The sequence below is a fragment of the Lynx rufus genome, unplaced genomic scaffold, assembly GCF_022079265.1.
Source record: "Lynx rufus isolate CCGP_SWC_20201006 ecotype Redwood Valley unplaced genomic scaffold, mLynRuf1.p SCAF_11, whole genome shotgun sequence".
Classification (NCBI taxonomy): domain Eukaryota; kingdom Metazoa; phylum Chordata; class Mammalia; order Carnivora; family Felidae; genus Lynx; species Lynx rufus.
In genome coordinates, this window is record NW_025814825.1 from 20,790,954 (window position 1) to 20,814,384 (window position 23,431).

General features: G+C 50.2%; 1 protein-coding gene across 3 annotated transcripts in view; it reads left to right on the top strand.

Annotated features, from left to right (window-relative positions):
- Positions 1-249: 249 nt before the first annotated feature.
- The window catches only part of ANXA11 (annexin A11), a 43,429-nt gene continuing 20,247 nt past the window's right edge, over positions 250-23,431 (top strand). The window contains exons 1-3 of one of the 3 annotated variants that reach the window (XM_047073051.1): positions 250-403; positions 6,356-6,441; positions 23,248-23,281. The gene's annotated coding sequence lies outside the window, so the exon portion shown is untranslated. The remainder of the gene's footprint in view (positions 404-6,355; positions 6,442-23,247; positions 23,282-23,431) is intronic. The other 2 variants (XM_047073050.1, XM_047073049.1) reach the window with 2 other exon arrangements.

A 23,431-nucleotide genomic window follows, 5' to 3' on the forward strand; every position in this document is an offset into this window, starting at 1 on the left:
CCCGCGGGATCCCCTGCCGGTTAAAGAGAGCCGGCAAGCCGGAGTGTTTCTTCCCCGGCCTCAGGAGGCAGCTCTCAGCTCTTCAGCCCTCTGGGCTAGGACCTAGGGGCGGGGCCGCACATCGGCCCCGCCCCCAGCCCCGCCCCGCCCCCAGTGCGAGCGGCTCCGCTCCGGGGCGCGCTGGGGCCCAGCCGAGTTTTCCGCCCGCCGGGCTCCTCCTCCCGCCCCGCCCTGGGTGTTGCGGTGCCCAAGTGCCTGAAGTGCCCCGAGTGCCCAGAAAGCCGGAGTGGGACAGAGCGCCAGGCCGACCAAGGCGCCGCGGCCGGACGCCCGCGGAGAGAGACGCCGCTCCCTGCGGCCCCCTTTGTCCCTCGAGGCCCCCACCCTTGTGGTCAGTGGCCAGGTAAGTGAGGGCTGCCCGACCCGCGGCGGGGCGGCGGCAGAGACCGGGCGGCTGCCGTGCGTGGTGGCCCGCCCGGTGAGGCCCGGGACTACCCCGCGCTCGCTCTCGCCCCCGCCCTGCGGCTTCCTGGTTGCAAGGCATGGTGGTGGGGGGATGATGGTGTCGGGCTGTCGGTTCCGGACGGGCTGCGTCGGCCTGGCTGTCAGTAGATGGCTGCCCTCCCTGTGGGGTGGGAGGTGCCTAGGCCGGGCCCCCGTAGCCAGGACCACGTGATTGTGTTGCTCGGCGGGCGTCTGGGGCTCTGCAGGTTCGGGGTCGGCGTGAGAAGACTGGGTGAACTTGCGACCGGGTGAATCTGTGACCAGAAGGCGACTGGCTGGTATGGGGATGGCCTATGGCCCGGGCCCCTCTGACCTAGCTGAGTTCTCGAGAGTGTATGTGCCCTTCCCGGAAAGGCTTGTGCTAAGGAGAGCTAGTAGGGGAGGCTGGCTTCAGGAACTTTCCTTCTGAACCCGGGAGGACGCAAATCCTGGGAGCTGCCGCTGTTGGAGAGTGTTTGTAAGGCACTTTGAGAGAATGCGGAACCGTCCGGGGTACTGTGTTCACCAGTGTGTTTACCTTCTCTGCCTTTCCCCTCGAGCACAGTTTCAGGGAGGGGTTCTTGAACTTTTCTCTCCCCCTGGGCCCTACCCAGCCCTTTGAAGGCTTAAATAGGCAGGAACCAAGTCTATTGGCTTAAAGGACAGTTGTGAAGTTCCCCTTCCGAGGAGGGGAGTTAAGCTAGCCAATTCTAGCCCAAGACGTTACAGTTGGCCCCGGGAGCATTTATGTCCCCCCCTCCCCTCTCCCCATCAGTGACCTTGCTATGGAGATTGAGTGTTTTAAGACACTCTGGGTATCCTAGGTAGCCAGACCCTCTGCTCTCTCTCCTGAGCCCCTGCTTTGCTCCTGGCTGCCCTGACCTAGGCATGGACTGGCGCTGTGGGGGTGAGCCTCTTCCCTGCTCGCGCAACAAGGAACAAAACTTGCAGGGGAGGGCAGGGCTGAGTCCAGGAGCTGGACCGGCAGGGTGTGTTCTCTTGCTCACTCCTAAATGGCTCTCATTATGTTCCTTCATTCCTTCCTTGCTAAAGTCAATTGTTGGGGATTCCAGGAGGATTGACAGTGCTCCTTCCCTCAAAGGCACTCTCTGTGCTTCTAGGTGGTCCCTGACAAGACCGGCCAAGTGAGGTGCCAGGGAAATTTGTTGCTTTGGCATTGGGTGCTCAGTCCCTGGGGTCCCGCATCCCTCCCGAATCTTGTCTCTTACTAGTCTCCGTGCCTTGGTTTCCTCATCGTTTAAGTGAAGGTAATAATAGTACCTACCTTACAGGGTCACTGAGAATTCAGTGAGTTATTATGTTACAACCATACTACCCAGGCGTTGACCTGAACTGGTGACTGGTCACCATACTCCTGTGCTCCAGGTGGATAGCACCCACAGTAGATAAAGCTTACAGCAGGGCCTGGTTCATAAGTCATAATCTGTGTCAGCCATAATAATAATACAATAATAATAGCTGTTGTTTCGTTCGTGCAGCTGAAGGTTCAGATTGAACTGCCCTTCTGCCAGTTCCTTTGTTTCAGTTCATGTCGTTCTGTCCTCCTGGAATGCCCTCCTTCCCCATTTCTGCCCATTATTCACCACCCTCCCGAGAGCCATCCGGGTGCCTCCTCCTAGCAGAAAGGGACACGACATCCCCTGAGCCCACAAAGCCCTTCTCCTCCACTCCTTTGGCACCACTGTTCAGTACTCACCTTGCTTGGTATTTGTATGACCACGTGTCTTGTTTCTGCCCTGTCCTTCCTCTTTGGAGGGTAGGGTCTGTTTCTTATCCATCTCTGGTCTCACAATACCCAGGATGGGCCTTGCCTAATGTATGTGCTCAGCAGATGTTAGCTGCTTGAAAGAGGCAGGCCAGAGAAGCAAGGTTTTCTTTGATATTAGACCTTGAAGGCTGGGTTTGGGTCGGTTTAAAAAAAAAAAAAAAAAAGGGAGAATGAAATAGAAATTAGTTCAGACTGAGAGGTGAGAGTAGGAGATGGCTGAGAGTCCTCTTTGATTCCCTTATGTAGCCAGGGCAAGGGTGACAGAGCCCATCCTGGATTGCTGTACCTAGAAGGCCAAGATCGATTAGTGATGCCTTGGTCTTGTGATTCAGGGGAGGATGGGTAGTTCCTGGTGACAGCAGTAAGAATCTAGCCAGAATAGGTTAGTGTGGGTTCTTGGCAATTTGCTGTTCACTGCAGAACAGGGGGTGGGGTGGGGTGGGGGGGGGTGAAGGGGAGGCGGAGGGGTGGGCGGGGAAGCCAGTGTAGGCAGGAGGTAAATGTAGAAACAAAATCTGTGCTGAGTGCTGGATGTTCAGAGGACCCAGAGCCTTTCTGGAACTCCCCCTCCTTCCTCTTGCATTCACCTCCTTCTCTCTCTCCTTAGCTTCTGTCTTTCCCCCTTAAGCCTGAGCAGCTCCGGGCACTTGGTCCCATGGGGAGCACTCAGGGAGGAGTCTGTGTGCGGGTGTGCTACACAATCACAACCAGGCAAGCCGACAGGTTTCCCCGGATTTTTCTCTACAGCACCTTCTTGATGCTATTGTCTCCTGGAGCATTGGGAGTTTGAATGATCCTAGATAGGAAAGTCCTTAGGGGAAATGAAAAAACTGAAGTTTCTTTGTTGGAAATTTGCATTGTTAAAGGGAGTTGTTGAAACTCAGTGGAACTTTCTAATAACTACCAGAACCCGTACCACCGTAGGCCTACTGACTCTGGCCCCTTTGCCCCACAAAATAACTGTCTGATGTCACCCGGTGGCTTGTATTTGGGAGGATCCTAACAGTACAGCCTGAACAGTGACTCAGATACACTGATGGGAGAAAGTAACGGGGTGAGGGCAAAAAAGGAGTCAATAGACAGAGTTCTCATCCGTTGTGGGTCACTTGGGACAAGCCATGGAGCCACACAGGGTCCCAGTGTTCTGAATGGTAAAAATGCCTACCTCAGATGGTTGATTGCAGGAACTGTTTGCAAAGGGAGTTTAAGATCAGTTAGGATGTAGTGATGACAATGTTGATACCGCTGAGGGTGTTACTGCAAGGAAACTTGAAACGGGATTGGAGTGTACAGGTGGTTGAGTCCTGCTTCTGTGATCCCTTAGTGTCTGGTCTTCCATGGGCTTGTGCTCCTGAAAGTGCCACGCCTTAGCAGAAAAGAAGGGAAGAATTGCTCCTGAAATTGAGAGGAAAGTCCCGTGGCGCCAGCCTTTGACACCTACAGCCTGGGGAGAGGCTGGCCAGGAGGACAGTGAGATGAGAGGAATCTGAGTGAAGGTGGAGAGGAGAAACCCAGAGGAGGGTAGCAGGGTGGAGGGAGCATGTGGCAGGTTAAGCCCTCGAGTGGCATCTCTGGCGGGGTGGGGGGGGGGGCGGGAGAGGTTGTTTTTGTGGGGGGGCTGGTGATAGCAGATGTGAGTGTGCTGTGTCCACCTAAAAGGTCATGGCTATTTTTAGGAAGTGGGTGACAAGGCGTGTTTCTGTTGAACTCAACATTAGTGAGCACCCACTGTCTGCCTAGCCTTGTGCTGTGTGCATAAAAGCAAAGGCCACCCCACCCACCCTAGGTTGTCCCCCTGGATTCCCCTGAGACCTGGAACACTGGGTGAGAACCAGGTCTGGAGAGTGGGCATGATCATGAGTTCAGTCTTGGACATGTAGCGTTTGAGGTGCCTCTGAGGTACCAAGTAGGCAGGTGTGTGGGGGGCTTTGGAGGGGTCTGGGCTAGAGGGACATTTTTTTGTCCGGATGGTGTCTGATTTAAGGCATGATGAGATTGAGGAACTCACCTTGAAAGCTGAGTAAAGGAAGATGAGCCTATAAAGGAGCCAGAAAAAGAGCAGTCCATGAGGGGGAAGGAAAAGCAGGACAGTGTCAGATCACAGAGGCCAGGGTGAATCCACTTCAGTAGGAGGAATGGCCAGCGGTGTCCATTGTTGCTGTGGGAAGTGACAAGGAGGAGATTCGGCACTTTATTTAGCCAGGGCAGTTTTGGTGGGATGTTGGAGCAGAAGCCAGACTGGAATGAATGGGTGCACGAGCTGTAGGAGGTGGGGATCTGGGGATACTGAGTATAGACAGGCTTTGAAAATGTTGGCTTTGAAAGGAAGAAGAGGGATTGGGTGGTGCTGCAGGAGGCCTGCACTGAGGGGATATTTGTTTCTGTTTCTCAGTTCATTCTTTTATTCCCATTCCACCCAGGAAGTTAGCACAGTGGGTGGCCTGCAGCCAAGGGTCTCTCCCTGTGTCCCTCTGTGTCATGTAGACAAAGACACCTGTAAATGTTTGCTTCTTTCACAGAATGGATTCGTACTGCACACCTTACTCTGTAGCTTGTGTTTTTGATTAGTTTATCACAGGCAGTAACTCTGGGTTTGCATTCCTCCAGGTCAGTAGCAGCTGTGGAATGTTCTATAGTGCAGATGGACCATAATTTATATAACTTTTCCCTTATCGATGGGCACTGAGACTGTTGACTGTTTTTGTAATTTGAAATTGGAATTGGAATGTCATTGAATGTATTTATTTATAAGGAAGAGTTGACATTTTTATGACATTAAGTTTTCCAAATCAGGGACAGATCACAGGCCTTGTAATACATCCTTGTGAGATATTATGAATGGGAATCCAACTGGATATGCTAACTGGAAAATAATTTTTGTGTGTCCTTTCCACTTTTTTCTGTTTGTTGGTCCTTAATTTCGGCCTTTATCATTATTCATTCCTTCTTTTGGTTATTTTGTTGCTCTACTTTTAATATCTAAATTGGTTCATTTATTTTTAGTCTTTTAATTAATTTTTTTAATGTCTTTTTTTTTTTAATGTTTTATTATTTATCTTTGAGAGAGAGAGAGAGAGACAGAGCATGAGTGAGGGAGGGACAGAGAAAGAGGGAGACACCGAAACCAAAGCAGGCTCCAGGCTCCCAGCTCTCAGCACAGAGCTCAACGCAGGTCTTGAACCCATGAACCCTGAGATCATGACCGGAGCCGAAGTCAGACACTCAACCAACTGAGCCACGCAGACGCCCTTACAATCCGCAAAGATAAGCGTGATGAACCTGTATACACCAAACATGGATGCCAGATTAATACATCTAGAATAAATATAAGTACAGCTTGACTTAAATAAAGATCATAATGAGAAATTTTTGGAGCACCTCTCATAATTGATAGATACTCAAAGAAATGCAGGTAAGCTCAAATTAACAGATACATCTAGAGTATGTGTCCCACAGAGAACACACAGCCTTCCCTGTCCATGAAACCTTCTGGTATGGGTCATGTAGTTGCCACAAAGAAAATCTTAATACAGCCCAATGAGAAGAAATTTTGCTGATCACATTTAGTAATTATAACCCAATAAAAGCCCCAGTCAACATTAAAATATGATCATACTGCTCCACAAAAATACTCAGAAATCCAGGATGCTGTCTTCTAAAACATCCTTGGATCAAAACTGATCTACATGGTGGGGGCGTCTGGCTGGCTCACCTGGAAGAGCATGTGACTCTTGATCTCAGGGTTGTGAGTTCGAGCCCCATGTTGGGTGTAGAGCCACCCAGGCGCCCCAATATGTGCATTTTTTAAGACAGTAAGTGAAAGGCTCAGAAATGTAGAGGGAGGCATCAGCTAGGGGTTTTCCAATGTTTTGCACGTTTTACAACGTGGTCTGTTTAGTTTTCTTTCAGGTTTGTGTGGAGTAGGTGGTGCTCAGGTCTCCCCCACCTGCTTCTCAGCTCCCTGATAATCATGAAGTAATCCAGTCCCAACTTCTTAGGAGGGTTGGGTAAAGTAAGATTTGCCTGCAAGCCCCAAGGACAGGCCCAGGTGCCGCATCTCTCCATATCTGCCCCTTCCTTTAGGTCCAAAGTCACAGTCAGCTCTGACTGGCAATTACACCGTTCCTTCCTCGTTTGGGACAGCACGTGACCCTTCTCGATTCCGCAAGGTATGTGACAAAATAGTCAGTACACAAAAATGTCCGAGGGCCCAATGTCAGATACAAAGACGTGGGCCCCCAAATCTTACACCCTTTTGTATCTTTGTGTTTTAAGTCACATCAGCGATTTCAGGGGAAATCCTAGTGAGTAGTTTTCCAAGTCCTGTATTTGCAGGTAAAAGCAAAAGGCTGAAAAACGGGCTGGAAAAAACCCTCAGCCTGCTGAGGCAGGGTTATTGAAACAGTCTTCAACATATTTTTAATGTAAGTATTTCCACTAATAGTTTTTCTTTCTGTTTACCTAATACTGTTTGCATACTATACCTATTTATCTATCTATCTGTCTATATATAGAGAGAGAGATACGTATATATTTTTTTATTTTTTTATTTTATTTTGTTTTTTTTGTTTTTAGATTTTATTTTTCTAAGGGGCTCCTGGGTGGCTCAGCAGTTAAGTGTCTGACTTTGGCTCAGGTCATGATCTGACAGTTCATGAATTTGAGCCCAATGTGGGCTGCTGTCAGCGTAGAGCCTACTTGGGATCCTCTGTCCCCTGCTCTCTGCCCTTCCCCCTCATGTGCATGCACTCTCCCTCTCTCTTTCAAAAATAAACATAAAATTTTATTTTTGTTTTTATTTTTTTAAGTAATTTCCACACCCAATATGGGACTGGAACTCATAATCCCGAGATCAGGCATTACCCGCTCTACCAACTGAGCCAGCCAGGCCCCCCCACCCCCACCCCACATACCAGATATTCTTGATTTTATTCCTTGCATCTTGTTTGCTGTTCATTATTTATTATACTTGGATGTTATCACTTTTCTGATTTCTGCTGACTTGGTTCAGTTTCTCATCATCCTGCTTCCCTAACCTACCTGCATTAGGATTCGGGTGTGGTCATGGATTGAGAGAGGAGCTCCTCTCTTCAGAAATTGGAGGCCCGAGTCAATGTCCGCTCCATGAGATGGTGCAGACACCAGGCTCCTTCTGTAAAGTTGCTTCCAGCATTCTCCGGGGCTGTGGTTTTCAAATGTGAGCATATATAAGAATAATCTGGAAAGTTTGTTAAAACACAGGTTTCTGGGCCCTACCCTAGTTGCGACTTAGGAAGTCTAGGGTGAGGACTGGGAATTGTCATTTGTGACAGCCACCCGGGCTGTGTTGATGCGTCGGTCTGGGGGCCACCCTGGGTAGCCCTGCTCCAGGAGCTTCCCCTGCGTGCATGGCCCGGGACAGCAGACTTTCATGGCAGGGCCCTGCTTAAGTTGCCAAGGGAGGCTTGGAAACCCAGTTCTTGTTTGAAGCCACCGTGTGCCAGGCAACAGTTTGTGCTCTGTTACGGAAGTAAGAGAGGGCAGATGGTTGAGGGGGACAACCAGAAGTTCCTGGGACACCACCCACTGCTGTCTATAATTTGAACTCCTGCTGTGCTCATCAGTCTTGCCATTGGCTAAGCCCCTATCCCTCGGGTTAGGAAGTAGGAATGGTCTGTTGCTACAGTGGCAGGGCAGCTCGCGGTGCTGGGCGTGACGGCCTCCCACCCGAGGGCTCCAGAATGAACAGGCAAGCAGCTGCTGCCGCCACTTTGCTGATGCTCTGAGAATCATCGCTCCTTCTGGGCTGCCCCCAGGAGTCAGGTCTGGCAGCCACACACCCTGTCACTTGGAGCCACCTCCTGACCTTACAGGCCGCGCAGGGATTTGGATGGCCCCTCCAAGACCCAGCTTTGGATGCAGAGTATCTTGCTGTGCTTCCTCCTCCTGGCTCACCTTTCTCAACTCCAGGTATTAGGCGTAGGTGACTATTTCCAGGAGAGCTTGGGGGAAGAGGCCATTTAAACTCCGAACGGATCCCAGAGAGGTCAGAACGGGCCCCAGTGGGCCAACCCCCACTCTCTGCTGTTGTTAATTCATAGGGAGGGAAACAATGTCCCAGAGGCTTCCGTGGAGCAAAGGTTGTCTTCTGTGCTGCTCGATTTTACGGGAATTTATTTGGGAGGCCGCAGAGTCACTTCCTTATTGACAGCCTGTACATTTCCCCAGCCCATTCTCCAGCCTGGGAAAGTGGGTTGGAGCCCAGAAGTGTGCTGAGTGGAGGGGAGCCCCCGTGGGCCATTAATGCATCAGCCTGGAAGTCAAAAGACATGGTTCTAGTCTGTGTCCTGCCCCTAGTCAATTCTGAGACGTCAGGCAGACCTCTTCTGCTCTCTGGGTCTTGGTTCCCCACTGTAGTAAAATAGGCCGGTTGAAGCAAATGATTTCATGAAGCCCGCTTCCACTTTCAGTATTCTAGGATTCCTGCATCATCCAATGCTAGCACCCCGGGAATTGACTTTTTATTTCTAAGAGGTGTCTTTCAGAACTGGCTTGCTCAAGTTCAGCCCCGTGGTAAGGCCTGTACACCGTCGCATTGCCACTCTCCCAGCCTGCTTTGCCCAGAACCTCTCCAGGCTGGTCAGCCCCAGATGCCAGGCCTCAGAGGACAGCCTGAGGCACTGCCTGGATAATGATTGACATAGGCTCCATCTAGTCTTAATTCATGGCCTGTGGGTGGGGAGTTGAATGTTTAACCGCACCTCTCGGAGGCTTTTTTGTTCAGTGCCTGGGAAAATGTGGTCAGGATCTGTGGAGTGCTGCCCGGTGGCTTTCTGGCTTGTTTCTGTGACTTAATGGCACTGTGCTCACACCTGAGAGGAGAGGCAGCTTCCCCATGAGGGCAGGGCACTGAGGCTCTGCGGTCCCTGCAGAGGGTAAGGCCACTTACCCCCTTTCTCCAGCAGAGTTAGGGGTGTTCATACGCCCTTTCAAAACGCTTGAGGTCCTGCGTTGGTGTGGGAGGGAGAGAAGGGAATGTCCTTGATGAGTCCTCTCTGCCCCCGGAATTCCTGAAGCCCGTGCACCAGAAGCTTTGACCAAAGAGGCCATCAGAACAGGTGCCACCCAGGATGTGGAAGCGATGAATCAGGGTCCACTCGTATCCTGTCAATGTGTGAGGCCCTCCCTGTGCCCAGCCCTATGCTAGCCAGTGGCAGGAGGAGGAGGGGCCTATCCTACAGCCTGGGCACTCGCTCTTCCCCTAGGAAAAAGTAATTCTGGCCCTGGCACTACTTGGGTGTGTGACCCTTGCCTGTCAGTCGTCTCTAAGCCTTAGCTCCCTTAAGGTGACACTACCGATCTTGTGGGAGCATTGTGACGATTAATGAGGTGATCTATTTTGAGCTAATATGTGTGCCTATCATAGGTACTGGAAAAGGGGGAGTATTGTTAGAGCACTGGAGAGCATAGAAAACGTTTTAGGCCAAGTGCTGATAAGTTCCAGGAAGAGCAGTCATTATGCGTGGAGAGATTCAGGTGGGCTTCCTGAAGGGGGGGTGGGGCTCTATCTTGGCTAAAGGAAGGCTAAGACTGACCCAGCCTTAAGGAAGGGATAAAGGAGACAAGGAGGACAGACCAGGTAGAAGGAACTGTCTGAACAGAAGTCCTGAAGATGAGAAGTGCCAAGAAAATGCCCTGGCTGAGCCACGGACATGCCATTTCCTGTGAGTCTTTCCATCACCCATAGACCTCCAGGAGCCTGCCATTTTCCTGCCATGGCACAGTGTATCCCTTGGCCCAGGGCCCTTTGGCAAACCTTAGGATCCCAGCTACACAGGGGTCAGCCCATACTTGAGCTCTAAAAGAGAATCTTCACGGATCTTTATAGATCTCTGATCTATAGGCTCTGGTGGGGATTTCTTTCCACTTCAGCAGTAAGAAGGTTGGCCGGGACTTTGTCGCCGTTAAGCCGCTGGTAAGTATAGTTTGAAGGAGAGGTTTCCTGGGGCTTGTAGGTGAGTGGGGAGTGCCTCAGCCGTTTGGACCTGGGATAGATACTGTCTCCTGTCCCCTAGGCTTGAAGGGACTGAGCCTCTCCAAAGCCATTTGAACAGCCACCGCCTTCAGTCTTGTCCGCTACCCCTCTTCCCCTACTTCACTGTGAGAGAGGATCTGTGACAGGCCTTGGGCTTTCATATGGCTCGTTGTATCTTAACTGGCAGGGCCCTGGGTGACACCTGTCCCTTTGACTATGTGTTCAGGTGCCTGGGACAGTGCAAGTGGGGAACAGTGAGCAGCTGAAGCAGGCACACCTGGCTGAAGGGGTAGCTGCTGCCTCCCTAGCCGTGTGCTCCCATCAGGAAGTTTAGGACCCGTGTTACCTGATCTGCTATTTTTCCATTAAAACAAAACAAAACAAAAAAACAGGGATGGCTGGGTGGCTCAGTCGGTTAAGCATTTGACTCTTGGTTTTGGCTCAGGTCATGGTTTGTGAGTTTGAGCCCCGTGTGGGGCTCTGCGGTGACAGCATGGAGCCTCCTTGGGATTCTCTCTCTCTCTCTCTCTCTCTCTCTGCCTCTCCCCCGCTTGTGCTGTCTCTGTCTCAACATAAATAAACATTAAAAAAACCTTTAAGTCAGGCCCAGAGTCTCTTTTATGCTCTTCCCCCTCCCCACCAGGAAATAAGTGTGAGCTACAAAACCTTCGTGGAGCACCAGGTTCTGGGCAGCACACGTCCACGACCATGGATCCCTCGCAGGCTCACCCATTTAATAGGTGAGGGAGGGAGAGGCCCAGGAGAGCCTTAGGTTGATCAAGACCCTTCAGAGGGAAGCTGGTTGTCTAGACTCTTCTCCCACCTTCCTCTCCCAAAGAATGCATTTCCTGATTCTCAGCCGGAATCTCCATTCTTACTAGGAATGGCTCCTAAAGCGCTTGTGGGTAACTTCCTGCAACTGCTTTATTGCGTGTGTCCGCAGCCAGAAGGAACCCCGGCACAGGCCAGGACTTTGTGTTCTCCTCTTCTTTCCCCCCGATGGTCTAGCCCAGCCCCGGCACCTCTCCGAGCCCAGGAATGGCATTACCTTGAAGCTAATGGAATTTAAGCTTTGGCTTCGGGGGACACCCCTACCCCCACCTCACTTGCCTTGGCCCTTCGACAAGAGGGGCCCTGGCAGTGGATTCACAAAGTCCTATCATTTTGTAAAATTTGCAAAACATTTTATCATTTTTTTTAATGTTTATTTTTGAGAGAGAGAGAGAGAGAGAGAGAGAGAGAGAGAGAGAGAGAGAGAGAGAGACAGGATGCGAGCAGGGGAGGGGCAGAGAGAGAGACACACAGAATCCGAAGCAGGCGCCAGGCTCTGAGCCGCCAGCACAGAGCCTGACTCTGGGCTTGAACTCACGAGCTGTGAGATCATGACCTGAGCCGAAGTCAGATGCTTAACCCAGACACCCTGACATTGTGTCATTGCTTAAAGAAGGCCCCTAAAATTGTATAAGTTCCAGACCTCCCCAAACCAGGACGAACTCCTGTAGATGCAGCGGCTGACTGGTGTCCTACCTTTTGGACAGTGAGCTCTTGTTTTGGAGGCAGGAGGTGGGGGTCCTGGGTCGGCCCTCTTGAGATCTTGTTATGTCACCTAGGCATGTCCCTTCTTCCCTTCTGGTTGTCAGTGTCCCCATTTGTGAAATGAGGGCTGAGGTGGGGTGGGTAGGAATGAACTGAGTCATCGCTAGCGGGGAGTGAGCTCTGGTGCCCTAGTTGGTGGGGTCCTGGCCAGTTGGAGTGTGATTGCCTGCCTGTGCAGAGCTTTTCCCTCCCCAGAGCATTTGCATTCCTGGCTGGGTGTGTCTGGCCTGGCCATACAGAACCCGCTCGGAGCCCCAAGTCTCACCATGGTGATTCATGTTGACTGATAATACAAGGGAGCAAAGCTTTATTGAGCTCTTATTCCCAGACACACAGGAGAGGCAAGCACCTGCTCCTCCCTTTCTCAGTTGGAATGGTTTTTCTCTGGTCTTGGTGGTTTATTGCTTCCCATGTCAAAGAAAGCTTGCCAAGTTACATAGACTTGTTCACAAATCTTTTACACAAGGAGGGCAGGGACCTTTTCAGAGAGAACACGATGGGAGGATCTGGAAAGAAGGAGATCGTTGTATGCATTAGTTTTCTATTGTTGCCATAACAAATTGCCACAAACTTGGTGGCTTAAAACCACACACAGTTTTTTGGTGGTAAAATATATAAAAGATAAAATTTACTGGGGTGCCTGTATGACTCAAGTCAGTTACGTGTCCGACTTCGGCTCAGGTCATGATCTCACAGTTCATGGCTTTGACCCCTGCATTGGGCTCTGTGCTGATGGCTCAGAGCCTGGAGCCTGCTTCAGATTCTGTGTCTCCCTCTCTGTCTGCCCCTCCCCTGCTTGCACTCTGTCTCTCTCTCTCTCAAAAATAAATAAGCATTTAAAATATATATATATACGTTTTGTAAAAAACATAAAATTCACCACTTTAAGCACTTTTAAAAGGTGTGTGGCTCCACCGCATTATGTACATTCACATTGTTGTGCGACCATCGCCACCACCCATCTGCAGAACTTTTTCATCTTCCCAAACTGAAACTCTGTCCATTAAACAGAAACTCCCCAGTCCCCGCTCCTCCCAGCCCCTGGCACCCACAGTTCTTGAATTTGGCCACTCCAGCACCTCTTTCCTGGAAGTGGGATCACACAGTATCGGTCTTTTTGTGATGGGCATATTTCACTGAGCATCACGTCCTCAGCGTTCATCCCTGTTGTAGCACACATCCGAATCTCCAAATCTCCTTCCCTTTTAAGGCCGAGTAATATTCTGTCATGTGTTGTGCACAGCATTTTGTTCATTCATTCCTTCTCATGGGCATTTGGGTTGTTTCCACCTTTTGGCGCTTGTAAAGTGCTGTGGACAGTAGTGTGCTCGTGTGTTTGGGTCCCTGCTTTCTGGTCTCCGGGGTCTGTGACCCCAAAGTGGAATTACCCTACTGTCTGCCACAGCGGCTGCACCATTTACCGCTCAACCTTTCTGTCTTACGCTTTTGTCTCACAGGCCTCGTGGTGTTTGTTGGGCAGGATTGTGTCTTTTCTGGAGGCTCTAGAGGAGAACGCACCCCTGTCTTGTGAGGTTCTAGAGGCCGTCTGCATTCCTTGGCTCATGGCCCCTTCCTCCACGGTGCTTCAAATCCGTCCTCTGTGTTCTTCCTTTTCATCCTTAACCCAGCCAGGAAGGGGCCTCTGCTCAGGAAAGGACTCATATAATTAGATCAGGCCCACCTGGATGATCTAGGCCAACCTCCCCTCTCATAATTGGTAACCTTGATCATATCTACAAAGCCCCTTTTGCCATGTAAGGTAACATGTTCACACGTTCTGGGGGATCAGGGTGTGGACTGTCTGGGATATTTTTGAAGGACCTAATTAAGGAACGTGATGGTGCCCTGATCTCGGGCTTGGAAAAGCCCTCCTCCTTACCAACATTGTCCTGGGACACCCCATGGTTGTATAGTTGGTTAGGCACGCCCCTCCTGTGTGGGCTGGACACATGGTAGGTGAGTACCAGACACTGACCAAGTTGGGGTGTATGTTCAGGATCTTCGATGACCCTTTCCCCCCTTTCCGAACATCGCAGCCTGTCCTCTTGGCCTCTTGGGAGAGACCAGCACTGTGTGAGTTGGTCACAGAGTTAAGAGAGCTGTCCCATACTTGACAAAGTTTTTTTTTTCTTTTATTGCTTCCTTCAGTACTCACGGCAACTCCAAGGTAGGTGGGCAGGTCATATCTTTGCAGACAGCATCGAAATTGAGAGAGGTAGAGCTGCTCCAAGAAGGTCACACAGCAAGTGGTGGAGCCAGGACCCAGATCCTAGCTTCCAGGCTAATGCTTTTTAGGGAGAAAGTTGAAATTACCTGAGTGCCTACTATATGCTAATAAGCTGCATGGTGGGTAGCTTTGTATATGGGTATCAGTGTATCGAATCCTTCCAGCCACATAGTTGGATAGATGTTTCTTCCCCAATTTTCCCGGTAAAGAAAAAGTCTCAAAGGTGTCAAGCAAGATGCCCAAGGTCACCCAGCCAGCAAGTGGTAGAGCTAGACTTGGAATCATTGTCGTCGGGCTCGAAACCCCGTGTATCACCCTGGTTCCTCCGCAGCAGTGTTAGAAGATGATATCAGATCTGTGTGGGCTGTGGGCAAAACTCATACGGCAGAGCCGAGATGTTTCTTGTGACTGTCCTGTGATATTTGTGGCTCTTGATGGGGGAGCGTGGGTTGTGTGAAGATGGGGAACTGGTTTAGGGTCCGGGAGGGAGAGCAGTTGGTGGTAGCAGGACCTACAGAGTCTCTGGGGATGGACGCTGGTGATGCTTAGGCTACAAGACGTGGGATGAGCCACTCGGCTTCCTCTTTCCCCACTCAGAGGCGGGGTCCAGGGAAGGAACTCCCCAAGTTGCCTTCCTGCGAGCCACTGACAAGGCTGTGTTGCACAGACAGTAACCGCTCTGGGGTGTGGATGCGCTGCACCCCTGGGGGCCCAGGTGATCCTGGGGAAATGGCCTTGGGTTAGACTTTGCAGGAAAGGGCGAGGGACTTGAGAGCGAAGGGGGCAGCCAGGAGGGCCCAGGCATCCCTGGCACTCGTGCCTGATTAACGTGTGCGGGCCCCTCCTCCTTGTTTCTCAGGTGGTTCCAGGAGCAGCCCCTCTTGCTCAGGTGGCGTAACCAGGAGGCGCCTCCCCAGGCGGAAGTGGTGAGGCAGACACAGACCTGGCTCTCAGCCTGAACTGCACTTGGAAACACAGTCCACAGTTTCCCTTTTTTGGGGTGGGTTTCCTCAGGTCCTGACCATGACTTGGACTTTTCACTGCCACTGCGTCTGTCACAAGACCCTTGGCATCGGCAAGGACCGAAGCCTGAGCCCTTGTCACGTTCTGGGCTTTGGGTGTGAGCCAGACGGTGACACCATATCTGGGTTCACCTTCATTTTCCATCGCTCAGAAATCCCGAATCGGGGATCGGCCTTTGACTGAGCGTCGGCTCTTCCCGAAGCCTGTTCGGTGCGGTGTCAGAGGCAACCGTCCCGTGAACGGGAGCGAGCCAGGTTTGTCGGAGAGCTGTGCTGTGCTCTCTCTCATCCCAGCTGAGATGAGAGAAAACGGTTTCCATCAGTGCGGGGCCCAGGTGGAAGTGTCAACGCCAGTTCCTGGGTGCCTGCAGGGCTGGAGCTTTGTGCAGGGGCGCGGGGGCTCTTCCCCAGCGCCCTCCTCCTGAGCAGGTTTCATCTCCAAGAGGCCTTTTCAGAGATGCTCTTCTCCACCCCCCACCCCCCATCAGCTTCTTGCCTCTGTTTCCCCAGCCCCTGCCATTCCTGGGGCTTGCACCAGGCCCCCCAGGGCGCCCAGGTGTGCAGAGGGAAAGGAAAGAAAACTTTGCCAGTCTCGTGTTCGTGATTTTTCCTTGGGGAGATGAGAACATCCAACACAGCCGTTCCCAGGACCTGCTGCTCCCAGGGCTGGGCTTGGTGTGAGAGAAGGGACTGGTGGACTGGATTCTACTCTTCACGTCCTCTGCCCCCACCTCTAGTTTTACTCCACAACTCTACACCCTGTCCCCTCTGCCCGCACACTTCTCATCATGAGTGTTATCAAATGGTCTGGGGGTCTCTGGGACCCTCTAACTCTGTTTGCTGTTTTATACCGGGGAAACAGATATAATGAAAGGTTAAGTGATACAAGGAGAACATATTTGATATTAAACTGTTAACTGTCCCCAGTTTACAGATGTGGAAAAGTGAGGCTCAGAAAGGTTAGGTAACCTGCCCAAGGCCACACACCTAGTAGAGATCAGGACTGGAATTTGAACCCGTGTAGTCTGGCATCAGAGTTCATTTCTTCCCACCACCCTATCCTGCCTTTGATGGAGCACCTGGGATCACAGTGAGGCTTGATGGTCCCAATTCCTAATCCCATACTCTTCCATCAACTGGTGTGTTTTAGTTTTTGAGATACTAGTTTCTGGGGCTGGAGGAAGTATAGTATAGCCGGGGGCGGGAGGGCAGTAAAAGGCCTGGGCTTTGAAGTCTGATTGCTTGGGTGTGAATCTTGGCTCAGTCATTTGCTAGCTGTAACATTGGGCAAGTTTCCTAATCTCTCCATACCTCAGTTTCCTTATCTCTAATAGGGCATCATTATTTTAGTGTTTTGTAGAATTGTTGTAAAGTTGAATTCCACATAAAGCACTTAACACAGTGCCTAGCACATAATTATTCAATAAATGGTAACTGTTGTCATGAGTGCCTAATAAGTTTGGGAAATTTGGGGATAAAGTTAAGTAGGCTCCTTTGTTACAGGATTTCTCAGAGCCTTTATTATGCTATTATGAATTGGCACTTTGGGGAGGGGATGTGGTAGGCAGCATTTTCCAAAGTTTTTGGACAACTGATCTCTCTCTCTTTGCATCCGTCTAAATTCTCAACTTGCAAGATATTAAGCTGGTGTCCAAGAACACAGTTCAGGAAACACTGAACTGTACATCAAGCTGCCTGTTTCTGCTTGCTAAGGCTGACCTGGGGGTGGGGGTTCCAGGTCAGTGCTGAGCCAGCTCTGAATGACTGTATGTGGCATAGCTCTAGCCTGTACCTGGCTTCCCTCCTACCCTGTAGGTGTGGGGAGAGGGAAGTGGTGTGAGCCTAGGCACCTGAGGATCTCTGGAGCCTTCTGGCCATGAGGAATGGCTTTGGCAAACCCTGATTCAGAGCATATTTACTGCATTTCCTTCTGCCCTGGGAAGAGGGGCCTGGAAGTAGGTCTCCAGTGGCGGGACCGACTGGGACCACCAAACAAGCCAGCCTAGCTCAGGATGAAGTGGCCACAGGTTTTGCAGCGTGGCTGTGTTAGGAGAGAGCAGGCAGCAAGCAGAGTTCTACCACGGACCCTCCCCCTAGTGTGTTAGTGGCTTGAGTAAACAGTGCCCCTGGTGTATTTTAGCTGCAAAACCAAAGGGGTTGGAAATTAGATATTCTTCAAGGTCGCTTCCAGTGTGAACATTTGGGAGTCTATAGACCTAGGACTGGAGTAAAAACCTAAAGACCCCTTTAGGAGTCCTAGAATGCAAAAGTAAGGACGAGCCCTGAGAGGTAAAGCCCTCCCCCCAACCCCCCTCCCAATCCCACTTCACGCCCATGGGTTAGTGAGGTCTGCGGAGATCTGGATGGACCTGGTTCCCGGTCACATTTGGGATCCTTTTCCATGTAAGATTCTTGGAAGTGGATTACTTTGGGTAGGTGTTTCTGCTTGCTTTGGGCCTCATTCGCATCCTGTCTGGGTCATTGTCTCCTGTTGTCCTGCCCACTGACCCAGGGAGAATGGCCCACCACTCCTGGGGCAGTGTATGGAGGCCAGAAGTTGCTCAGACTGGCTGGGGGCGAACTAACTTTATCTCCGCAAACAGTGCCAGGTAAGAATGTGCACCATTAATTACACCCGAGTCTGCCCAAACCTAGCCTTGCACTGGAGCGAGGAGAGTTTACAGATAAGCAAATAAATCTCTTGCTTTAAAACAATTGTATACACATAGGAACATACATAAACCACACGCGCGCGCGCATACACATGCATTTATGTGTATGTTTTGGGGGAGGGGGTCTTGAATTATACATGAGAAACTGCTCAGCGGCAACCTTGGGTAGAGAGACCTTTTGTTTTCACTTTGTGTCTTTCTGGCTGTGTTTGAATTTCCCTACAATATGTTCTAATCTTTTTATTTTATTCTTTTATTTTAGTTTTATTTATTTATTTATTTATTTATTTATTTTTAATGTTTATTTATTTTGAGAGAGAGAGCACGCGAGCATGAGCAGGGGAGGGGCAGAGAAAGAGGGAGACACAGAATCTGAAGCAGGCTCCAGGCTCCGAGCTGTCAGCACAGGGCCTGATGTGGGGCTCGAACTCAACAAACCTTGAGATTATGACCTGAGCCGAAACCAAGAGTCGGACACTCAACTAACAGAACCACCCAGGCACCCCTGTTCTTTTTTAATTCTATTTTCTATTTTTTTAAGTGTAATTTATATTTCAGAGCAGTTTTAGATTCATAGCAAAATTGAGTGGAAAGTACATTACTATCAGCACCTGTTATCAACACCCCTACCAGACAAGTACATTTGTTACAATTGATGAACCTACGTGGACACATCGTAATCGTCCAGAGTCCATAGTTTACCTTAGGGTTCACTTCTAGTGTTGGACATTCCCTGAATTTTAACGAATATACCCACCGTTTTAGTATCATACAGAATAGTTTCACCGGCCTAAAAAGTCCTCTGTGCTTTGCCTGTTCATCCCTCCCTACTCCCTAATTCCTGGAAACCACTGATTTTTTTTTTTTTTTTTTTTTTTTTTTTTTACCCCTGATGAGTTTTGCCTTTTCCAGTCTGTCAAGAGTTGGAATCCTGCAATATGTAGCCTTTTCTCATATGCACTGCATGTCTTTTCGTGGATTGACAGCTCATTTCTTTCTAGCACTGAATAATATTCCATCATCTGGGTATTCATCCATTCACCTACTTAAGGACTTCTTGGTTGCTTTCAAATGTTGACCATTTTGAATAGAGGTGCTGTAAACATCTGTGTGCAGGTTTCTACGTGGACGGGTTTGCAACTCACTGGGGTTAGTACCAAGAATTGCTGGATTATAGGGTAAGATAAGAAGCTGCCAGACTCTTCCAAGGGGTCTGTCCCCTGTTGCACTCCCACCAGCAGTGAGCAAGAGCTCTGGTTGCTCCCCGGCCTCACCAGCATTTGGTGTTGTCACTGTGTGGGATTTGGGGCATTCTGATAAGTGTGTAATGGTATATCGTTGTTTAATTTGCAATTCCCTAATGTCTGATGGGGAGCATCTTTTCATCTGCTCAAATGCCATCTGCGGGTCTTCTTTGGTGAGGTGTCCAGGCCTTTGGCCCATTTTAAAAAATCAGGTTGTTTTCTTACTGTTGAGTTTTTAAGGGTTCTTTTCTATATTTTGGATACAGCCCTTTATCAGATGTGTCTTGCATAAACTTTTTCTCCCAGTTGGTGGCTTGTCTTCTCTTCTTTTTGTTTTTAAAAATATATCAGCCGAGAATCATCTGAGCTGCATGACTTAAACTCTATATTTAAATTCTTGCATACAACCAGATTGAGGATTTAATATTAAAAGATGAATACACAAATGAATACTCCAGCCCCCAGGCTGGGGAAGGCCAACAGAGAGGTCATCCCCCAAAAGCTTCCACTCTGGCCCAGGCCTGCCTGGCTTGCTGCAGGGCACAGAGGAGCGGGAGGTCTCGGGGATGATGCTTTCAGGCCTCCCCTTCTGTTCAGCATTAGCCTGCTGCAAGCTCTGTCCCCTCCTGAGTCCCGTGCTGGCCTTCTGGGGAAGATACTTCCGTGTCCTTGTGCCCGGCATGGCACTGCCACCACCCAACCCTCCCTTTCTCTTCCATGTCCCGAAAAGTCAGCCTGGACACCAGGAGGTGTGCATAGCCCAGCCTTGCTGGAGGCTCCTGTCTCCCTCTCCCCTTGATGAGGTGGGGAAACGACGAGGCTCTCTATTATGGGAGGGGGGGCGAGTGAGCGGGAGGAGTAAGGTTCTCGTTCTGGATGATTTTGCCTCTTCTGCCAACACAGCATTTCTAGATTCCTGCGTTTAAGGACTCTGGCTCCTGCCCTTGTGGAGCCCTTGAAATGTAACCATATGCTTGCATACGTATACACAGCTTTAGGAAACAGGCCCTTTTACAGTCCGTGAGACTGTAGAGTATATAGTGTGTGCCTGCTGTATACTTTCAGCATTCGCTTTGATGGAATTATGAAGTGGGGTTCGTGAGCAAACAGCTAAGGAAGAATTCTTGAGACGTTGTTGGTGCAAAAAGGTGATTTTTATTATAGCACAGGGATAGGACCCGTGGGCAGGAAGAGCTACACTGGGGTTGTGGGGAGTGACTGATGATATACTTTTAAGTTTGTGGAGGGAGGGAGATAGAGATAAAGTGTGTTTTAAAGGAATTTGGAAGCAAGGCTTTCAGGGTTTTGAGGGGCTAGCTGCTGTTGAGATAAGGTTACTTGTGGTTTGTAATAAAAAGCATGAAGGCTCCTTGAGCAAGGTCACGCTCTGCGTATATCAGATGTGTGTCAGTGGGCTTCAGGTTGTAAGGAGATGTAATTTAAGCTACATTTCTCTTGCTTTTGTTTCCTCATCAGCCTGGCACTATGAGGCTCAGTTCTGATGTGATCCTGGGATGCCCAGGTCTAGGTGCTCGTCTTCAGGGCTTGCTATTGGGAAGAAAGGCTAGGCAGTATAAGCTAGAAGGTGTCCCAGTACCTGAAAGGAAAGAGTGTTTCCTGGAGTGTGGAGCATGGAATCAGTTACATCAGAATCACTGGGGATGGGGATGGGGTGATTGTTTAAATTGCAGATTCCTCGGTCCTTCCCAGGTTGAAGGGCCCAGAATGACTGGGGCCACGGCACAGGCATTTTCAGCGAGCAGTCCAGACGATTCTCGTGCGTGATGAAGCAGTGCTACCCAAAGTGTGGTCCACAGTCAAGCAGCATCGGCACCACCTGGAAGCTTCCATGTGGAAAATACAGAGCTGGAGGCCTGTCCTAGACCTACCGATTCAGAGACTGTGGGAAGGGACCCGGCAGTCTGGGTTTTAACAAGTCCGATGGGGGATTGTGTTGCAGACTGAAGTTGGAGAAGCACAATTTAGCCAGAGACAGGCCACAGCTGGATGAAATCAAGTGTCCAGTGGCAGGTGGATGGCCCCAGTGAGGAAGCAGGGGTGGTGTTTGTTTCACATGGGCCCAAAAGTGGCAGGACTGGAGGCTGGACGTTCCCCAGAGACTGGTGTCTGAGAATTGGAGCAATCCTGAAAGAGGCCAGCTGCCTGCCTTGTGGAATAAGCTCTCTTCAGTGAGTCCCCGGGTCAGCGTCCTGACCAGAGCCACCGTAGAATGGGGGATATGCCCCAGTCTGTGAGACTTGCATCAGCAATGTGAAGCATTCCTCCCCAGGCACCTTTCTCCTTTGCTGAAGGACGGAAGTAGGAGAAGGGCCTGGTCAGTGCGGAAGATGCCATACTTGTGGACGCCAAAGAGAAAGCAGATCTGCTAGGTTGTAGCTCACTGTGTTCTCCTCTGCGGTGGAGAACGAGGCTAGTCAGGCACTGGGAGAGGACGGTGAGGAGCCCCTAGCAGCCCTGCCTGAGCTCACCTCCGAGCGGGGATATGGCAGCCCCGGGGTGCCGGGAACACCTCCACCGAGTACAGCAGGCCCTGGTGGTGGCCTCTTTTTAAAAAAAAAAAAAAAATGTTTATTTATTTTTGAGAGAGAGAGTGAGACAAAGGATCCGAAGCAGGCTCTGCACTGACAGCAGACAGCCCAATGCGGGGCTCGAACTACAGACTGAGATCATGTCCTGAGCCGAAGCTGGACGCTTAACCGACTGAGCCACAAGCCACCCAGGCACCCCCCCCCCCCCCCCGAGAGGCAGGGAAGAGGGAGGCGGTGGTCCTGTCCTGCCCTGTACTCTTGGGGGACCACAACTGGGGCCTTTGCTTCTGAAGAGGGCTCCGCGACTGAGAAGGGAGTGAGTTGCAGACCGGAAGTGGTGGGGAAATGAGGCTGCTTGCAGGAGAGGGCGTGGACTGGAGGCGGACTCACAAGGGGAGGGGAAGACCCAGGGATGAAAGCCTGCTCCCCGGTCATGGGTTTAGACCCGGCTTACTGACAGGGGACAAATTTAGACTCTTGCTGGGAAGTCTGCAAAGCCCTCCTGGGAATGAGCGCCATCACGCTGGGAGCAGCCTGAGGCTGCCCTGTGGTCCTGCCCTGGGCAGGGACACACTAGTGGATCTTCTGGGTCTGGGTCCCCTGGTACATTTATGTAATAATGCTAACCCCAGGCTCTGAGCCAGGCTGCCTGGGGCTGAATAGACCCTGTGTGAGTTATTTAAATCTTGGAAGGACAGCCATGGCCTCAAGTGAGCTCAGAAATCCGCACCTGAATCAGGCCTTTTTTAAAGCTGTTTTTTTAATAGGCAATACATGTATGTGGCAAAAAAAGTGTAAATATAAACCATAAGCTTCATTTCTATTCCCAGTTTTCCCTTCCAAAGGCAACCGGGGTTACCAAGTTTCTTGTTTATCATTCCATGGATGGTGTGTGTGTGTGTGTGTGTGTGTGTGTGTGTGTGTGTGTGTGTATACATATACACCACTGAGTTTGTATGTTTACATTTTTTTTAAAGATGTTAGCTTACAATAGCCAAATTATGGAACGAGCCTAAATGTCCATCAACTGATGAATGGATAAGATGTGGTTTATATATACAATGGAATACTACTTGGCAATGAGAAAGAATGAAATCTGGCCATTTGCAACAACGTGGATGGAACTGGGGAGTATTATGCTAAGTGAAATAAGTCAGGCAGAGAAAGACAGATACCGTATGGTTTCACTCTTCTGTGGATCCTGAGAAACTTCACAGAAGACCATGGTGGAGGGGAAGGGGGGAAAAAGTTACAGAGAGGGAAGGAGGCAAACCATAGGAGACTCTTAAATACTGAGAATAAACTGAGGGTTGATGGGGGTGGGAGGGAGGGGAAAGTGGGTGATGGGCATTGAGGAGGGCACCTGTTGGGATGAGCACTGGGTGTTGTATGGAAACCAGTTTGACAATAAATTATATATATATATAAAAGATGTTAGCTTAGTGTATACACCATTTTCACCTTGGTTAGTAACCGTGACCATTACCTATCCCCACACGTAGGACTGGCTAATTCTAAAAATAGCTACAGTGTATTTACTGTATGGATCTGTTCTGATGAACTTAACCAGCCCGTTGCAGATGGTCATTTAGGGGTTTGTTGTTGCAACAGAATGCCCCAGTGAGATCCACGTCTGTGTTATTTCACACAGGTGTCGGTGTGCCTGGGAAATCGATTTCTAGAAGGTGAGTTTCTGGGTCAGAACTTGGCGTGTTACGTTCTGACATCTCTGTGTTTGTAATTGGCAGCTCTCCTAGCGTATTAGCATGGGTGAGCACCTTCAGTTGCTTTTCTAGAATGGCCTGTTCACATCATTTGAGTTCCTCTAGTGGTTG